At 43.4% G+C, this 18,408-nt stretch overlaps 1 non-coding gene across 1 annotated transcript; it reads left to right on the forward strand.

Moving 5' to 3' along the window:
* Positions 1–17,012: 17,012 nt before the first annotated feature.
* LOC130883274 (U6 spliceosomal RNA) lies at positions 17,013–17,116 on the forward strand. The gene has a single exon (XR_009057958.1). It is a non-coding gene; the product is annotated as a U6 spliceosomal RNA (small nuclear RNA).
* The last annotated feature ends 1,292 nt before the right edge of the window (positions 17,117–18,408 follow it).

Below are 18,408 nucleotides of genomic sequence, written 5' to 3' on the forward strand. Positions count from 1 at the left end.
TAGTTTTTTTAAAAAAAAAAAAAAGAGGGGGCTGGAGAGATGGCTCAGAGGTTAAGAGCATTGCCTGCTCTTCCAAAGGTCCTAAGTTCAATTCCCAGCAACCACATGGTGGCTCACAACCATCTGTAATGAGGTCTGGTGCCCTCTTCTGGCCTGCAGACATACACACAGACAGAACATTGTATACATAATAAATAAATAAATATATATAAAAAAGAGCAGTAATAAGTGTGGAGTATATTGTCCTTTTATTTATTTACTTATTTATTTGTGTGTGTGTCCTATGCCTGTGTGCATGCACCAGTGCATGCACCACACACACACTCACACACTCACACATGCATGCACACACACACACACACACACAAAGAGGAGGCACAGAGGAAGTCCTCTATCACTCCCCAATTTTATTTTTTCAAACAGGGTTGTGGGCTATGTGTACACAGACACAGAGGAAGCAGGACTTGCAGGAGGAGGGTAAGGGCCAAGAGCCACATGGCAGGATGTGCATGGCTAGAAATGGAGTAAAAGCTCTAAAAACTAGTTAGGAACAAGTCTTAGCTATAGACCAAGCTTTCATGATAAGAAGTCCCATGTCATTTTTGGGGGGAGAGAAAGAGCTGTTACACAGGTCCTTCGCCGAACCTAGATCTGGTAGGTAGTTTGGCTAGGTTGGCAATTGGGCAAGCCCGGCAAGTCCCTGTCTCCCCTCAGTCCCACGCTCAGTGCTAAGGTAGCAGCTTAGCTCTTCACACGGGCACAGAGCACCTGAACTCATACCCTGTGTGTGTGCAGCACACACTCTTACCCCCTGAGCTATCTCCCCAGTTCCTAGGGTAGCTGAGGCTGGCCTTGAACTCCTGATCCCTTGCCTCTGGCTCCCAAGTGCTGGGGCTACAGTCATGCCTGTATTTTTAAGTTTATATAACTTGGTTTGTAAAGAGGGTAACGTTTAATAATTAGCTTACCAATTTCCTGAAAATTACAAGCTGCTAAGAACAAGCTTCAGGCTGTGAGTCTGAGAGAACTGAGCAAAAACTAAATTCTCAAAGGCAGAAACTTGACTCCTCTTGGCCATCATGTTATCACATCCTGTGTACAGTGCTTGACACACCACTGGAGCAAACAGCAAATAAAACAACCTGAAAGTCCTTATTCCCAGTTTGAGGTCTGCGGCTCAGACATGGGCCCTTGCCCAGAGAGCTCTTTCTGGTACTTCCTTTATGTGCTAGGGACAGTCATCAAGCACACTTTAGAGCTTCTGCATAGTTTGAAAAATGGATTCCTTTGAGCTGGAGAGATGGTTAAGAGCACTGGCTGGCTGCTCTTCCAGAGATCCTGAGTTCAATTCCCAGCACCCACATGGTGACTCACAATCACTATAATGAGATCTGGCGCCCTCTTCTGGCCTGCAGGTATACATGCAGTTTGAAGACTGTATACATAATAAATAAATAAATCTTTAAAAAAAAAAAAAGAGTCCTTCACTTGCTGCAGTTGTTGACTGAGCACTAGGTGTGTGCAAACTTTCCAATGTGCTCTTGGCACATAGGAAGGCAGGTGGCATAGTTCATCACCCATGGAGGATTTAGTTGGGCAAATAGTCAAAAAAACTTCAGATGGGGGCCAGAGAGTTGGCTCCGTGCATAGGAGAGCTTGCTGTACAAGCATGAGGACCTACGTTTGGGTTCCAGCAACCAAATAAAAAAACAGGCAAGGCCTCACATGGGCCTATAACCCCAGTATTGTAGTGGGTAGGGACAGAGGATCACTGGGGCTTGCTGCCCATAAGCCTTGTTCCAGCTCCAATGAGAGACTCTGTTTCAAAGGGCAGAGAGTTTTGGGACTTGTTTTTAGTTTAAGGTTATTGGGCTTCTAACTCAAAGGTCCCACCTCGTTGTAAATCAGAGTTCTGCTCTCTCAAGGCTACTGTAAACAGGTGTGGCTAGTTGCTCCTTAAATAGGGAAGTAATTGGTTTCTACCTAAATCAAAAGTCTAAGGAACCAACTAGGTTCTTGTTCCCTTTATGAAAATAACTTGGGATTCCACCCAGGGAGTGGTTTGCCTACAGAGTGTTTCATCTAGGGCGAGAGTCGAGGGCATTAGCAGTGAATGTACCCCTGACTTTCAATTTGTATATTAATGCAGTCCTTTGGTTCTGCTCCTACCATTTGAAATCAGGGGTATATTAAACTGTTAGAAAATTGAACATGGACAAAATCTCAGTACTCACTGAAATTCCCTCCCAATACTGTCCTATGTGTTTCAGCGTTTTATTATTTTTGTTCACATCTTCGTATTCCTTACTATATTTCTAGATTCCCACGCCTCCACTCTGGAAGAAAAGTAATCTTGTCGAGGCTGGCCCCCAACAAGTTCCAAAGGTCCAGCAGTGGCCAACCAGCAGAAGGGACACTGGTCTGAAGCTACAGCTACACAAGGTTTTAGGAGGCAGCAGGGTTGGGCTGGAGAGATGGCTCAGAGGTTAAGAGCACTGACTCCTCTTCCAGAGGTTTGGAGGTCAATTCCCAGCAACCACATGGTGGCTCACAACCATCTGTAATGAGATCTGGTGCCCTCTTCTGGTCTGCAGGCATACATGCAGACGGAACACTGTATCCATAATAAATAAATATTTAAAAAAAAAAAAAGAGGCAGCAGGGTTTAGAGGCCCTACACTGAAGGCAGAGGGGGAGTCAATGGAGACACCATGAAAAGTCCCCATACAACCAGACAAGGTTTAGCCACCTGTACCTGTGTGTGTAGGACACTGAGCCGTCAAATGCAGGTCCTGATGTTTTGAGTGTCACTTGGAAACGCTGTCAATGTGTCCAAGTAGCCAGGCAGGACAAACTGTCCTTGGGCTGGAGCCCAGGACCAATGTGGATGTCTTTTGCTTTGATAATTTTCTTGGACAAAGCTTATGAATCACGATTAATGTCTTAGGTTGCTTTTGTTGTTATATTTTTTATTATAGAACAGGAAATAAAAACCTAAGGGAGAAAGGCTTTATTTGTCTTACAATTCCAGGTTACAGTCCGTCCTTGAGGGGAGATCAAGGTGGTGGAGCTCGGAGCGGTCACACTACACCTCCAGTCCAGAAGAGAGGATGACTTCACACACGATTTCATACACGTACGTGAGCGCTCAGCCCCCTCTCATCTCCATTCAGACCTGGACCCCGCCATGAGATGGTGCCGCCAACATTCAAGGTAGGGCTTCTCACTTCAGCTGGCCCAATTAAGAAAGTTCCTTATAGGCATACAGGCCAGACGATTCCTCGTTGATCCCAGGTGATTCTGTAAGTCAACAACCAAAATTCACCGTCCTGTGAGGAACAATGTAATGGCTCAGGGTCTACCACCTCTAGGTCTTGGTGGCTCCATTCGATCTGACCCAGGGGAGGGGCATGTCAAGTGACTCCAATGACTCTTGTGTTTCTACTTTGATTTGATACATTCACAGGTATAAAACCTTCAGTCTGTGCCTCCTGGTGTGCTGGCAGATGGCTGTGGTTTGCTTGGATAAACAAGATGTAGAATACTTCTCTCTTGGTCCTTATATTCCAAATGGAGTTCTTCTGGTTAAAACAGTAGGTTCCTAAAGTGGAAAAGCAAATACACTTAAAACAAAGAAGCCCAAGATCACCCTTGTCTACACAGTGAGTGTGAGGCCAGCCTGGGAAGACGTGAGACCCTGGGGTTGGCAGGGAGCGCTCTTTTTCTACAAAGCCCATCTAGACAGGTAGCTTATACATACAGTTGGTGGTGTCCCCAGGCTTCTCCCAGTAGAAGACGAGCAATTACAGAACTGGGGGTGGCAGATGTCTTCTTAATGCAGGTGGACAGATGGTGCACATTGGTCCCTACCAACCTAGTCATACGATATGCTTCTGTTTTTTTTTGTTTTTTGTTTTTGTTTTTGTTTTTTTTTGAATCTCAAGAACAAAGGTCATTATTTCGAGAATTATTCTTCTCGCTGGTTGGCTTATGCCTATGCTGTTTATATCGCAAAAGGCAGGCCAGAGGGGACAGCTGCCCCAAGGCCCTGTCGGCGATCACCAAATGCACGGTAAGGAGTGGAAACGTACAGAGCACTCCACTGCCTCTCTCCACCGTCAGATGCGTATTTCACAGTCTTCTGGCTCTGGGCTTCCCATCTCAGATCAGACTGCCCATACGGAACAGAGGCAGGGGCAGTACCTTGAGCTAGAACAGGACCCCGTGGGGCTTGAATATGCGTGGTTGTTTGATGGCAAGTTGTTTTTTTTTTTTCCATTTCAGTCATAATATACTTTATCACAGACGGAGAATCATACCCCAGGAAGTTTTGTTAGCTGGGCACCCAGGTTACTCTCTGCCTGTGATTATGGTGTTTGATTTACTCTGGACATTTTACTGCTAATGAAAAACCCCTAGTGGTGAAATAAACTGTGCCACAAATAGGATTCATTGGTATTAGCCTCTCATTTAAAATCCGGGCACCTGGGGCTGCAGAGATGGCTCAGTGGTTAAGAGTACTGGCTGCTCTTGCGGAAGGCCTTGGCTGGTCAACCAGCATCAACATGGCTCATAGCCACCTGAAACTCTAGTTCCAGGGTATCTGACACCCTCTTCTGGTCTGCTTGGGCACTAGACACACATGGTACATACACATACATGCAGACCAAACATTCATACCCATAAAGTAAATAAATCTTTTTTTAAAATCAAAATGTAATCATTTTTAAAAATTATAGCCAGGCGGATATATAATTTTAAAAATTATAGCAGGTGGATCTCTGTGAGTTTGAGCCCAGCCTGGTCTACAGAACTAGTTACAGGACAGTTGAGGCTGCACGGAAAGAAACTGTCTTGAAAATAAGCAAACAAAAAAATTTAAAATTTTAATTTAACTTAATTCTCAAATAGACACACATATTATAAATAGTCTTTGTGATGCTATATTTGATTACTGTTGCTTTATGCACCATAGTATTAACATATTCCTATCTTCTTTCCTAAACTTTTACTTATTTTTCAGTATTTTTTTCATATTCATTCCTAGTCAAGAGATCCTAACTGCCAGATTTGTTCTCTTGACTTAATAAAAGAAAAGGCCAAAATTTAAAGATCACGGTGTATTTATATTTAGACTGTTTAGAAAAATGCAAAAAATATAAAACATTTATCAAATACAGATGTCAGATGACAACTTTGCCTGTTAGTCCTTAACTTCCACCTTTTGTTTGACACAGAATTGGTGTGGGAAGTCCTTCTATATATATGTGCTACTTTTATTAGTTAGTGAATAAAGCCACTTTCGGCCAATGGCTTAACAGAGTAAAATAAAGCCAGGCAGGAAACCTAAACTGAATGCTGGGCAAAAGAAGGCCAAGTCAGGGAGAAGCCATGTAGCCGCCAGAGGAGAAAGACATGAGCCAGCAGCTGGAACGTGAGCTGGCAGCTGGAACCTTGCCTGTAGACTACAAACATTGTGGAAAAATACAAAATAATAGGAAAGGGTTAATTTAAGATGTAAGAGCTTGCTAGGAATACGCTAGAGTCATTGGCCAAGCAGTGTTTAGTTAATACAGTTTTGTGCAGTTATTTCGGGTCTGAGCAGCCTCCACCAACACAGAATCTCAGTGTTGTTTGCCACTGCACATGACAGACTAGGTCTCAGGGATTCTCCTGTCACACGGGTGCTTGTTTTTGTTATTTACTTATTTAGTATTTATTTAGGGCTCATGCCATAGCATGCCTATGATGTCAGAGTAGGAGGCTCTTTCATTCTTCCACTGTGTGGGACCCAAGGATGAGCTCAGATCATCAGGTTCAGAACCAAATGTCTTTACCCACTGACCATTGTGCTGCCACCCCCCAGGGACAGTTTTAATTCAGACTAAAACTTTACTCTTCCATTGTCCACACACATACCCTAGCTTGGCGTTACCAACACTGGTCTTCTGGGTACAGAGACTTATATGGTGGAAACCAACCTAGAAGAAGAATATTTAATTTTAAAAAGTCCTCCGTATTTAAAATGGGAAGCAAAGTGTTCCAGATGGCTTAAAGGGTCTGCTAAACAGAACTTTAAGTGGATTTTATTTTAGGCCCCTCTAGGGAGATGCCCTAACACAAACAGGCAGAAGTTGTTTTGTTTTTATCATTTTTTGAAATGTGTCTTAGTTACTTTTCTATTACTGTGATAAGACACCGTGATGAAGGTGACTTACAGAAGAAGTAAGAGTTTATTTGGGGCTTATAGTTTCAGAGGGTGTGTGTGTGCTTATATGTGAGTGCACATGTGAAAGGTGTGTGTGTGTGTGTGTGTGCGCGCGCGCGCTCATGTACAAGACAGAAGTTGACTTTGGGGGTCTTCCTCTTTCACTCCCCATTTACACAGAGAGGCAGGATTTCCCACTTGAGCCTAAGCTTGCTGACTGGTCTAGCCAGCATGCTTCAGGGATTCCCTTGTCTCTTCCACTGGACCCAGAGACCTGAACTCTGGTGTTTACACTTTTGTGGCAAGTGCTTTCCCTGATAAACCATCTCCCCAAGTCCCCAGGGTGAAAATTTAGCATCCCATCCAGTAAATTGCTGTGAAGGGCAGCTACAGTCAGCCATGGGAACCAGCCCTTTGCCGCTTCCCTAGCTGTCTGAAGTCAGTAGTAAGCAATTAGCTGGGACCCATCCCCTAGCATTGGGATCAACATTCCAGCCAAACTTGTTGCCTCTTGTCCTGCTGCCAAGCATAGGTTCACTTCAGTGGGTCAGAATCTAAACTCTTTAAGGCTTTGCAGAATGACACACTGTTAGTTCATAACTAAAGTCTTAAACCTAGCAAAAATCCAGCAATACCAAGGAAATCCCATAACCGTCCACAAGTGGTTGAGATCTTTTCTTTTTCCTCCTCCTCTTTCTCCTCCTCCTCCTTCTTCTTTCCAACAGTCTCACTTTGTAGCTCAGACTGGCCTACAAACCGCAATTAGTGCCTAGTACTCAGGGGTTAAAAGCACTGGCTCATCTTCCAGAGGACCTGGGTTTGATCCTAGCACCTACACAGTAGCTCACAGCCATCCATAACTCCAGTTCCAGGGGGATCTGATGCCTCCTCTGTCTTGGGTGCCAGGGGTGCACATAGTGAACAAACATCCATGTGACAAAACACTAAACAAACAAAATGAATAAATTTTCAAAAAATAATAAAGGAAACAGACCACAATCCACCTGCCTCAACCACCAGAGTGCTGGGATGCTAGGCATGTGTCTCTGCTCATGACTAGCTGGCTGGGACCTGAGGGAGCAGCAGCTCCTCTCTGTTGGGCAGCAAAATTTTAAGGCTATTCTGCAAACTGAAACCAAGGTAGGCTACTTAGTGCTTCCAAGTGTGTGTGTGTGTGTGTGTGAGAGAGAGAGAGAGAGAGACAGAGAGACAGAGAGACAGAGAGACAGAGAGAAACAGACACAGAGAGGTGAAGACAGAAAGAGCAAGAGAGAGCAAGAGAGCACACAGAGAGAGAGAGAGACAGAGATGAAGACAGAGAGAGAGCACAGAGAGAAAGACAGAGAGAGATGAAGACAGAGACTGAGAGATGGAGAGACAGAGAGACACAGTGTCTATCATATTTAGAACTATAATTTTAAAGTCCCAATGGTGCTTGTTAGGCATTGCTCATACATAAAGATGGCTACATATTATAACAGCAACCCCTCTTTAGTTTTAACTAACTCAGGTCTCTGGCCAATGCTTTTTCTAAGAAAGGGGCAGAGTCTTTATTGTTTTTCCAGATTTTGATTTTATCTCCGGCATCCAACGTCCCCAGATAATGCTTTCTGTTGTTGATATCAAGAAAATACTCAGTTTGTTTTGTTTTCTCCAGTATCAGTTTCGTGCAGAGAGGTCCTTGAACCCTCAGTATAGCATCACAGTGGAGAGTTCCTAGCCAAATTGAGTTCCCAGCTGCTGTGGAAGGGTAAGCACCAATCTGTTACTTCAAGTTGTTCTCTCTTCTGTAAGTATTTGGTTTTTAAGCAACAACCAAAAAACCCTTTAAATTTATGACTTGTTTGTAATTCCACCTCTTATCTATCGGTTCATTTCTGTTATTTTCATTAAGCTTGCATTTTAAAACAATCCATTAACCACAACTTTTTCTCACTGATGGAGCTGGAGAACTGGCTTAGCAGTTAAGAGCACTTACTGCTCTCCTAAGAACCTGGATTCCTTCCCAACACCCACATGATGGATCGCAACTGTCTGTAATTCCAGTTCCAGGGGCTCAAACCCCTCTTCTGGCTTCTTCCAGCTTCCCTAAGCATCACGCAGGCATACAGTGCACACATAAGCAAAACCATCATGCACGTAAAATAAGTTTTTAAAAAGGTACTTTTATTTATTTATTTATTTATTTATTTATTTATTTATTTTATTTTTTTGGTTTTTCGAGACAGGGTTTCTCTGTGGTTCTGGAGCCTGTCCTGGAACTAGCTCTTGTAGACCAGGCTGGTCTCGAACTCACAGAGATCCGCCTGCCTCTGCCTCCCAAGTGCTGGGATTAAAGGCGTGTGCCACCATCGCCCGGCCACCATGTGAAATCTTTTGGGTCCTTTGTTTCAACAATCTGATAGCCAAAGGGGAGCGGCACTACTGGAACCAAAGATCCTGTCTTCATGGGACCTTGGGCACAGTGGATTTGAAACTAAGGCCTTGCCCTGACCTCTGAGGCCACTGGATTGAAGTCCTGATTACTAGGTGTTCTCTGGCCCTGCAAGAGTGGCTGAGCACTGACTCTCTCTGGTCCCACAGAATCTGGAGGCCTGGTCCCACGTCTTTTTCATATGTAGTATTTTTTCTGTTTACCCAAAGGTGATGTTCATGCTGTGACTGCCATCGCCAGAAAAGATATTTCAAAGGGAGACACGTAAGGGCTGGATAAGTGGCTCAGAAATTAAAACTACATAGTGCTTGCTGTTGCAGAGGATCTGAGTTCAGTTCCTAGCACCCACCTCAGGTGGCTCACAGCCTCCTGGGACTCCTGCACTTATGTGCACATACCCACACACGGCTGCACACACACAATTAAAAATAATAAACAAATAAACATTAAAAAGAGAGAAATTTGTGCCCCTCCCCTTTGGCTATCAGATTGTTGAAACAATGGACCCAAAAGAATTATTAAAATTTTGTCAGGAATCCCAGGCTGGAAGAAGGGAAAATCAGAAACCCTGGTGCCAGCTAGAGACTAGCTTTGCAGGAAGAGATTTCACATGGTTTTGATAAATTAGCGACGCATATTTCTTAGCTTTTGTTTCAGCCTTTGTATAATTGTAACGCTGTTACAGAGAAGGCAAAAAGAAACTACACTAATTGCTTTCCTATTGCTCTGATGAAACAACATAACCAAGGCAACCGATAAAAGGGTTTATTTGAGCTTAAGGCTTCAGAGGGTTAAGAGTTCATCTTGCCAGGGAGAGCCAGCAGCAGGAAACAGGCAGGCGTAGCGGCAGGAGCAAGCTGGCAAACAAACTGAGAGTAGAGGGAGGCCTTAAGTTCTTAGATCCTGCCCTAGTGACACACTCCTTCCTGCAAGGCCGCCCTCCATCGCTGCTCCAGACGGTACCATCAACTGGGCACCAAGTATCCAGATGTCCAAGACTGTGGGGGCCATCTCATTCACACCGCCACAGACGCTAATGGTCTTCCTTTCTCAGGTTTGGCCAAATTGTAAACAATTCATTCTCCTTTACCCTTTGTCTCCTCGCTTCTTTTTGAGAAACAATAGACTTGTAAACACGAGGCCCTCCTGTCATAACTTCAGGGAGCCAGGCAGGAGGTTGGCCTTAGGTGACTAACAGATCGCTGTGGCTGGAATGCAGGGAAGCCCAGTCATGTAACTCTGTCTTTGACCCTTGGTTGCTAAAAATGTGTATTGATGAACTGGTGAAGAAGAGGCTTTTCTGCATTGTGGGCTCATTTTATTTGCACAGTACTCTAGTTCTTCAGTGTTATGATTTGGAGAATACTTGGCAAATTCTCATCATCTAATTCTTCGTCTGTTTTGTGCTTTTGATGCCAATTTGTAAAGAAGACTGGTTTCTAATAACTATCTGTCTTTTTTTTAAAAAAAAAAGATTGTTTTGAAATTTTATGTGTATGAGTATTTTGTCTGAATATGTATTGAAGTAGGGAAAACCCTTTCTGGTCAATAGAGTCTCTAGCCTGGGTGGAAATATAATGTACCAATTGGGTGGTTCAATCTCCTGGTCAAAGGATCACCCCTAGGAAGGCAGGCTCCCTTTAAGGCATGTTAAAGAGATAGGTGTTTAGCCTAGTTTGGCATTCATCTTCAGATGTTGGTTTAATGCTTATTTCCCTCTGTGTTAGAGGCATGATAACTATTTGAACTTTTTCTTGAGTCATTTTGAAGTACCAGTTGATAGACTTTTGATAAGAATTATTACTAGCTCCAAAACTACAGAGAAACCCTGTCTTGAAAAACCAAAATAAAAAAGAATTATTACTAAGTATGAAAATCATTATGAGAAGTATTAGTATTAATGAGAATTATTCAGAAAAGCGTAGCTTCTTTTCTACTTTTTGTTTTGTTTTGTTTTTTGAGACAGCGTTTCTCTGTGTCCTGGCTGTCCTGGAACTCACTCTGTAGACCAGGCTGACCTCAAACTCACAGAGATCTGTCTGTCTCTGCCTCCCAAATCCTGGGATTAAAGGTGTGCACCACCACCACAGACCACTTTCTCTTTTCTAAGTACACTTTCCCCCCAACATTTTGAGCTTCTTTACTCTTTCTCTACAGCCTCCTTCCCTGTGATGAGCCTGTTTCTCCACCAGGCCTCTGGCCACGACAATTTAAATGGCTTAATTTCCCTCATCCACTCTACTCTAGGTGCAGGAAAACTGGTATTTACAGTTTACCTGCCATCGGGGGTTTTTTCTTCTAAATGCCAATAAAAATTATCCTGAGCTTCCATTTGAGTCCTTTCTCAAATTATTTTGTTAATGAAAATAAGAACCTTCCCCTGTGCCATCTGATAACCAAGAAGGGACATCAAGACTTCAAACCTGCATGTACACACATGTGTGCCTGGTGCCTTTAGAAGCCAGGAAAGAACATCAGATCCCCTGGAACTGGAGCTAGAGATGGTTGTGAACCACCATGTGAGTGCTGGGAACCAGACCCATGTCCCTGCAAAAGCAACACGTGCTCTCAGCCACGGAGCCAGTTCTTCAGTTCCAAATGACACCACGGATCAGCAGGTAAAGCAGCTTGCTCCCAAGCCTGATGACTCAAGGTTAAGCCCAGGAAGGCAAACGGCTTCCGCAAGTTGTCCTCTGTCCGCCACATATTCTCTGTAACGTGCATGTGGTTAGACATGCACACGCATGTGCATGCACGTGAACACACACACACAGAGGCGGGGGCTAATTAAAATATTTAAAAAGGTCCAGTTAAATCATTTGCTGCACTGGTGTTTGGTTATGTTACAGGGAAGCTCAGGTTTTGTTTGGCACAGTGCTTACACTCTTTGCTTCTCTGTTTGGCTCAGTTTGCATTCATCTTTGGATTTTGCTTTAATCTCTATCTTTCCCCATGTTTGAGACACGAGAACCATCTGGATCCTTCTTGGATCACTCTGTAGTACCAGTCGATAGGAGACAAACGATCTCTGCTGTCTGAGGCTTGGCCATTTGCGTGCTGCTTGTCATTGCGAGATAATGAGTAAGACTCTTAGAAAATGTATCGCTCGCATCTGTATTTGAGGTTTTTTAAAAATTTTCTTTTTTTATTTTATTTTTTCTTTTTATTGTTTATTTATTTATTAAAGATTTCTGCCTTCTCCCCGCCACCACCTCCCATTTCCCTCCCCCTCCCCCATCAAGTCCCCCTCCCTCATCATCCCTAAGAGTAATCCGGGTTCCCTGCCCTGTGGGAAGTCCAAGGACCACCCACCTCCATCCAGGTCTAGTAAGGTGAGCATCCAAACTGCCTAGGCTCCCACAAAGCCAGTACGTGCAGTAGGTTTTTTAAAAATTTTCTTTGTCATTATTATGAGAGAGGAAGAGAAAAAGAGGGAGGAAGGAAGAGAGAGGGGAAGAGGATGTACGTAAGCGTGTGTATGCAGGCATATGCGTGTCATGGCTTGGTAGCAGGGAGGGTAAGAATACAGGTTTCGGGAGTCAGTTCTCTGTGCGTTCCTGAAATCAAAATCAGGTGATGAGCTATCTCATCAGCCCTGAATTTAAGTACATTTTTGCAATAATCTCTATTGTCATTTGTAGAGGAATGAAAAATAGTGAATCTATTTACTCTTGGCAAGCCCTAGGGAAAATTCCTGCTGACAAGTCCTTTTACTGTTTAAGAATGCACCCTGAGTTGGCAAGGTGGCCCAGAGGCTAAGGTACTTGTTGCCAAGCCTAAGGACCTGAGTTTGATCTCTTAGATTCACACGATGACAGGTGACAACCAACTTCCTCCTGCTGTCGGCTGACCTCCACACACACATCCTGGTGTGTGCGCCTGCTCACCCCACCCCTAAACAAGTAAATCAATAAGTGTAAAACTCAGGGACGTGCATTCTGAATTGATGCAAATGTTTTGTGTCACTTTGTGTATTACTCTGTGTCTCTAACAAGTAACTTGATGGAAGCTAAAACTGTGATGGCTGAAGTAACCAGTTCTCTCCTTAGAGATTTCTTTACGTGAGGTTTCCCTGGACTCCAAAGAAAAAAGACAGATGCTTACTCCAAATCACTCTGGGTTAGTAGGTAGCAAGAGTCATAATAGAGACATTAGGGTATCTGGCCCCATATGAAAAATTATCTCATATGGAATTCTATCAGAATATACTTCTCTCTTGGGATGGAAGGAACTCTAGCTGCTTGTTCAAGAGGTACATCCCTTAGTGTTGGGACTTTCTAAGACATGTAAGAGGGGAACTTCATCCCCCTGATGACTCCCTGGGAAGCAATTCACATTAAGTAGCACACATCATTATTGCTAAACAAATTCCTTAATATTAGCTCTTCATTTAGCAACGAGATGAGTCTGTAACCTAAGATTCCATCTATCTCTAGAATTTCTAAAACCAACCAGTGTGCCTGTGGCTACTTCCTCTTTACTGTGTTTTTAAAAAATTCATTACATAATTGATATTCCTTGAATGTCTAATCTAAAATGTGATTTTGGGATTGGGGCTAGGATAGTTGCCTGACAGTATCTTACCCCCATATTGTTGCCTCTAGAAAACCTGGTGTGGCCTAACCAAACTGTAGAGATTAAAGTGTTGATTTTGAAATTCCAGGTAGATAGCCTTGATCTGGTACTCTTAAATGTCAGTTCTGAAAATTGAGGCTGGAAAAGAAAAAGGAAATCTTGGGGCTGGAGAGATGGCTCAGAGGCTAAGAGCACTGGCTCCTCTTTCAGAGGATCCAGGTTCAATTCCCAGCACCCACATGGCAGCTCACAACTGTCTGTAACTCCAGTCCCAGGGAATCTGACACCTTTACACCAACTCACATGAAATAAAGTTAAATAAAATTATTTAAAAAAGAAAGAAAGAAAAAGGAAATCTTGTTATGGGCTTATGAGATTGATAACAATGATTTACAACAAAAATGCAAAATAGACATGAACAATTATATTATAAATATAATTTTAATTTAACTAGGTGTTCAAAGACCTATTTAATTTATCCATTTTACAAACTTAGATCCTCTTCTTTCTTAAATTTTTAAAAATTATTTATTTATGTATTTTATGTGTATGGGTGCTTTGTCTGCATGTACAACTGCACACCAGAAGAGGGCATTGGATCTCATTGTAGACCACTGTGAGCTACCTGCCCCCCCATGTGGGTGCCGGGAATTGAACTCAGATCCTCTTGGAAGAGCAACCAGTGCTCTTAACCACTGAGTCATCTCTCCAGTCCCTCTTTTAAAAATCCTTTTATTATTTATTTTATATGTATGGATGTTTTGCCTGTACGTAGATCTGTGTACCACATGCATCCCTGGTCCCATGGAGGCCAAAAGAGGGCATTGGATCCCCTGGAACTAGAATTACAGACAGTTGTGAGGTGATGAGAATGGAACCCATGACCTCTGCATGACCATCCAGTGCTCTCAACCACAGAGCCGTCACTCTAGCCATATTATTTAATTTTTCATAGCCAAGGGTAACAGAAAATGAGAGGACATAGAAATGCTTTCTGTTAGCCAGGCATGGTGTCTAAGCAACTTTTCTGCTGCTGTGACCAAGGCAACTTATAGAAGAAAGAGTTTATCGGTAACTTACACTATCAGGGGTTGAGTCCATGGCCATCATGGTAGGAGCATGCCAGCAGACAGGCAGGCATGGCACTGGAGCAGTAGCTGAGAGTTTATATCTGTAACCAGAAGTAGGAAGCAGAGAAAAAAAAACTAACTAAGGGCATCTAGAGAGATGACCTCTTCTGAAGGTCCTGAGTTCAATTCCCAGCCACCACATGGTGGCTCACAACCATCTATAATGAGATCTGGTGCCCTCTCCTGGTGTGTAGGCATACATGCAGGCAGAACACTATATACAACATAAATAAAGATATAAATCTTTTTTTTTTTTTTAAAAAAAAAGCCTAACTAGGAATGGTGTTAGCTTTAGAAGCTTCAAAGCCAATGACACACCTCCTCCAACAAGGCCACACCTCCTAATCCTTCCCAAACAGTTCCAACAACTGGGGCCCAAGCATTCAAACAGATGAGCCTATGGAGGCTATTCTCATTCAAACCACCACAGATAACAATGTGCCCTTCAATTCCAGAATTTGGGAGGCAGAGGCAGAGCTCTATGAGTTCAAGGCCAGCCTGATCTACATATGGAGTTCCATTCTACATAGTGAGACTTTGTCTCAGTAAATAAATAAATAAATAAAGCCTTATATAATACCTGTATATAACATACATTAAAACCTTTTTGCTTAATTTTTGTTACGAGTTTCTTCTCTGGGAATAATCATATACTTGATTGTGCTCATGATATATGAGATAAAATGTGCCAAGGACTGCACAAGGAAGTCAAAGAATAAGTCTGTTGATGAGGTCAAAGATTCAGTCACTTCCCATCAGCTGGCAACCAATCTGTTAGCTCACAGCCTTTGCGGACATTTGTTGGATCTAAACTGTAACAGAAGGTTACAGGTTACATAGCTTCCTCCTGCTGGTGGACAAACTCACTGGAGTAAATGAAAGCACCCTAGGCCAGGTGAAGTGACTCACACTTGTAAATCCCAGCACTCAGTAGGGGGAGGCAGGATTGCTGCAATTTTGAAGCCGGACTGAACTAGATAGTAAGAACTTATACCTAACCAGGAGTAAGGCCACATCCAATGCCAGGAGGCTGACAACGCGGTCTCACAGAAAGGGAAGTGCCTGCACTTAGAACTTGGGCGTCTCTTGATCTATCTGTCCCTTTGCAGAGCCGAATCTCCAAGAAGGGTTCAACGTGGCTGATTGGGTCTCAGTTCACTGGCCAAGTCTGATAGTCATTTGCCAGTGCGAGGTCACAGGCACGGTGTTCTAGAAGAACCACACACTGAAACTTGCAGCCTTTGCTCAGAAGTGTCCCTGTCTCAACCCCAAGATAGCAGCTTCCAGAAGCTTCTTCTCGCCACTTGCAGCCAAATTTAAATGTCAGTCAGGACTGTTCCCCAGGTATTGTATCTGTTTGCTGACAGTGTGGAAACTTTCTCGACACAAGCCAGGCCTTGGTGTGCAGGCTGCGTGTGTGTGTGTGTGTGTGTGTGTGTGTGTGTTTGCTCTGTGTGTATGTGTTCACGGGCTTGCCCATGCATGAGCATGTGCAGAGGCCAGAGATTAAAGCTAACTTCTTCGTTTGCTCTCCACCTCGTTTTTTGAGAGGGGCTCTCTCACTAAACCTGAAGCCCATGGCTTTTGGAGAGTCTGGTGACTATTAACCTGTCCCCAAAGACCTCCCCTCACCCAGCACCGGGATCACAGAGGTGCTACACTGCCATGCTTGGTATTCATGTGGGTACTAGGGATCCAAACTCGGGTCCCTGTGCTTTGCTGCGTCTCCCCACATGCAAGCTGCTGCTTAGGATAAAGCTTCTGTTAGTGGTGGAGCGTTTACCAAGCATGCATGAGACCCTAGGTTCTATCTCCGGTGCTGAGAAATAAATATTCAAATTAAATAAAACATCTCCCTTTTCTCAAATTCTTCTCTAGCACATTTTTTGTTGATGTTCTTAGGCAAAAGAAGTGGGATCCTGCAAGGGGTTGATTGTAATTCCAACACACAGGAGGCAGAGGCTGGAGGATCCTGAGTTCAAGGCTATTCTTCTTTTTTTTTTTTGGTTTTTCGAGACAGGGTTTCTCTGTGGTTTTGGAGCCTGTCCTGGAACTAGCTCTTGTAGACCAGGCTGGTCTCGAACTCACAGAGATCCGCCTGCCTCTGCCTCCCGAGTGCTGGGATTAAAGGCGTGCGCCACCACCGCCCGGCTGTTCAAGGCTAGTCTTGTTGTGGGGTATTCATCAGAGAAGACTGCTCAGACATAGGTTAAGGCAATAGAAAGTCTTTTTTTAGCTGGCCGGCGACTACACTGGGTGTTTGGGATCTCAGTGTAGTTCTGAGCCTTTCTCAGGGTGAGCTTTTAAACACAAAAAACATGTTACGGTTGACACACTTCAGTTAACAAGAGCAGTTAGTCAAAAGCAGAGCTACAGAAGCCAAAAAGCCAAGTTAGTACATTTAGAGACTGCCCCAGAACTATGGACTTTGATGGAGTAAGTCTGTTTTCATCTGGGCAGGTGGTGTGGTCTACGTGCTGAGTTTTACAACCTGAATGGCGCTTCATCATGAAGTCAGTTGTACTAAGGTCTAGGGGCCTGCTAAGGTCTGGAGCCCTGTTATAATTTGAGCTACATAGTAAGACCCTGTCTCAAAAACAGTAATTAGTAAAATAAAATAAGTGGGTCCTTGGTTACTTTCTTGTTTCTTTAAAAATTTTTCCCAGTACTCACTTTGGCAGCACATGTACTAATTTGGAACGATACAGAGAAGATGATCATGGCCTAAGTAAGGATGACACGCAAATTTACCAAGATATATATATATATATATATATATATATATATATATATATATATTTTAAAGTTTTAAACTAGGCAGTGGTGATGCACAACTTTAATCCCACTCAGGAGGCAGAGGCAGGCAGATCTCTGTGAGTTCAAGACCAGCCTGGTCTACAGAATGAGTTCCAGGACAGGACTATACAGAGAAACCCTGTCTCAAAAAAAACAAAATAAGAAAAGAAGAATAATTTTTAATCTAGGACTAGAAAAGTGGTTCCACAGTCGATATTGGCTCAGCAGTTTGGAGTGTTTGTTGATCTTGCAGAAAACCTGGGTTCAGTTCCTAGCAGCCACACAATGGCTCACGATCCCCTGTGACTCCAGTTCCATGGGATCTGAAGCCTTTTCATGCCTCTTGGGGCACTAGGCACAAAAATGCCACACAAACATATATGTGGTTACTCACACATGTACATATATAAAAATAAATAGCCATATATGTTGGTATATATCTTTAATCTTAGTACTTGGGAGGCAGAGGCAGGCAGATAGGGATCTAGGTTCAAATTGGTCCACATTTAAAAGTCTGTAATAGCCAGGGAGACACAGAGAGACCTTGCTTCAAAATAAACAAACAAATAAATAAAAATATAAAGGAATTGACTTTGTGTGTGTGTGTGTGTTTGAATGTGGGCACACATGTCCCATGGTATACTTGTGGAGGTCAGAGGACAACTTTCAAGAGTATGTTCAATCCCTCCACCATGGAATCCAGCGGTCGAGCTCAGATCATCAGGCTTTCGTGCTAAGCACCTTTATCCACTGAGCCATGTCGTCGGCCCTACTTTCCCAGGCCCTCCAGCACTGCCTAACTGATAGCGTAGGTGTCTGCAGGAGCCCCAGAGACTGGATGTGTGTCTGGAAGTGTTGGATTACAGAAGACAAGTCCTCTTGAATCCAAACCTCCCATAGTCCAGATAAAGGACTTAGAGACATTATTTCAAGATATAAATAAACATCTTAATTTACATATTGATCTTAATTTACTTACCCAGTAAATATTGCAGAGACTCCACTAGGTGAGTGAAAAGTGAGTAATCTATGTTCTAGAATGTTTTCGAATGGTCAGCAAACCCCTACATTCCAAATATTTTCATGACTAAAAATTATTGTCCATAGAGTTGCAGTTTGCTAAGTCTTCGGACAAAACTAACCCAGAATGACCCCGAACTTTCCTGGCCCAGTGGGGCTTTCAGAGAGGAGCAGTGCTTGCCCTGGGGCTGGACAGCTGAGACCTGGGACCTCTGACAAAACCCCGCAGTGAGGACCAGTCAAGG

Source organism: Chionomys nivalis, chromosome 10 (assembly GCF_950005125.1).
Source record: "Chionomys nivalis chromosome 10, mChiNiv1.1, whole genome shotgun sequence".
NCBI classification, from domain to species: Eukaryota; Metazoa; Chordata; class Mammalia; order Rodentia; family Cricetidae; genus Chionomys; species Chionomys nivalis.